This window comes from Penaeus chinensis, chromosome 18, assembly GCF_019202785.1.
Source record: "Penaeus chinensis breed Huanghai No. 1 chromosome 18, ASM1920278v2, whole genome shotgun sequence".
Lineage (NCBI taxonomy): Eukaryota > Metazoa > Arthropoda > Malacostraca > Decapoda > Penaeidae > Penaeus > Penaeus chinensis.
Genome location: NC_061836.1, coordinates 20,329,623 through 20,332,122, shown reverse-complemented (window position 1 = coordinate 20,332,122; position 2,500 = coordinate 20,329,623). Strand labels below are relative to the sequence as shown.

General features: G+C 35.5%; 1 protein-coding gene across 6 annotated transcripts in view; it reads left to right on the top strand.

The window, feature by feature from the left end:
* LOC125034696 (josephin-1-like) overlaps positions 1 to 2,500 on the top strand; it is a 37,895-nt gene that overhangs the window by 15,749 nt on the left and 19,646 nt on the right. The window lies entirely within an intron of this gene.

The following is a 2,500-nucleotide window of genomic DNA, read 5'->3' as shown; positions in this document are numbered from 1 at the left end:
CAAATGACCCCTTAATAGTGAATTTAAATAGGCCTAGATCTTGCAGTGCAATAAATGGCTGTTGAAAACAAAAAAAAATATATGTATATATGAATATACATATACATATATGAAATAAATATATATATATATTTATACATTTAAATATATAATATATATATATATGTGTGTGTGTGTGTGTGTGTGTGTGTGTGTGTGTGTGTGTGTGTGTGTGTGTGTGTGTGTGTGTGTGTGTGTATATATATATATGTATGTGTGAATATATATATATATATATATATATATATATGAAAAAAATATATATATGAAATATATATATATATATATATATATATATATATATATATATATATATATACACAGTTGTCCTCAAAATTATTCATACCTTTGTTGATTTTTTAAATATTTTATTTTTGTGATGAAATTAAAGCATTTTGTCAAATTTGTTTATGATTTATGTGTGACCAACAGGTGAAAGAATAACAACAATAGACAAATTAAGAAATATTCAGTTTCAGGGGTATTTTATTTACGGTTCTTTAAAAAGAGTCATGTTCAAAATTATTCATATCCTAGGTTTACAGTGTCCATTGTCTTTCCTCAATAGTCAATAGCATATCCTTTGTTCTTTATGACTGCTTCTAGTCGATTCTTATAGGTGTCCACAAGCTTACTACACGTTTCCTGTGGGATTTTGGCCCATTCTTCCTTGGCAAAAGGCTCAAGCTGGGTCAGGTTAGTTGGTTTCCTGGCCATCACTCGGGTTTTCCAAGTCCCACCATAAGTTCTCTATGGGATTCAGGTCTGGACTCTGACTAGGCCACTCCAGGACGCTGATATCATTGTCGTTGAACCATTTCTGAACTATTTCAGTAGTATGTTTTGGATCATTGTCTTGCTGGAACTTCCAGTTGTCATTAAGGATCTGGATGTAGTTCTCCTTTCTCATGATTCAATGGACCCTGACAAGGTTCTCTGTCCCATGGGAAGAGAAGCATCCCCATAGCATGATGTTTCCACCACCGTGCTTGACGGTTGGCACTGTGTTCTTTGGATTGTATGCTTCTCCTTTCTTCCTCCATACGTATTCAGCATCCATGTGGCCAAACAACTTCTGTGGTATCATCAGACCACAGGATGGTTTACCAGAAGCTGGAATCTTGCTGTATATGGCCTGTAGCAAAGGCCTGGTGAGCCTGCAGATAATTCTTCTTGAGCAGCGGTGTCTTTCAAGGCCTGCGTCCATGAAGACCTCCTCTGTGCAAAACTCGCTCATTGGTGGACCGTGACACCTTTGTCCCTGCCTGGTCAAGTTCTTTACGTAGGGCCTTGGTTGTGGTCCGGGGATTGTTGCTGACTTCTCGGCAGTTTTTCCTGACAAGTTTGGTGGACACCTTACGCTTCCTGCCACACCCACTGAGGTTTTTATCAGTGTTGAACCACTTGTACTTATTAATTACACTCTGGACGGTTGCCACAGGAGCACTGTACTGCTTAGCAATGGCCTTGTAACCCTTTCCCTCACGGTGGGCTTGCACAAGACGTTGTCGTAGGTCTTCACTGAGTTCTTTTTTCTTCCCAATGATGATATATTTATACTCTTCGGGAAAGCACTAATTCCTTGTCATTATTCCATTATATTGATATTAGAAAAGGTATTTCTTCAATTGAAACAACTGGAAATAACTACAGGACAAAGATTACAAGGGCTAGCACACTCACAGGAAGTGAAAAGAATGAGGTCGATCATAGAAGTTCATTTTTGTTTAGGTACTGGCAGGGGTATGAATAATTCTGAACATGTTCAAAACATAATTTTGGCCCCTATCTATTATTATGCAAATGAGGTTTAGCCAACTCACATGTGTATTTATGTGGAATAACAAGTAGACAAAAGATACACAGGAAGTACCATCATAATAACTTTCAGAAATTAATAATCAAATAAAGAATGTTAATTACATGGGGTATGAATAATTTTGAGGACAACTGTGTGTGTGTGTGTGTGTGTGTATATATGTATATATATATATATATATACATTTGAAATATATATACGTATATGTATATATATGAAATATATATATATATATATATATATATATATATATATGAAATATATATACGTATATATATATATATATATATATATATGAAATATATATATATATATATATATATATATATATATATATATATATATATATATATATATATATATATATATATATATGAATATGGCTGGGTGCTGAAGTTGATGTGGAGATCAGTGGGGGAGCCAGTAGGCTTAAGTACATGTGTGCTGTGTAAGCATGCAGGGAACGAGGAGAGCCCACTGTCCAGTGAATGAGGATATGGCTGTGGACCTGGTGTGACCCAGCCTGGGAAGTATGCTAAACTTTAGGTTACAGGGTGATCTAAGCAAGCAAACGGAATACTTTGACATATCAGTCAGGGGATCACCAGTATGGTCGATGGCATTGCATCTGCAACTTGGACT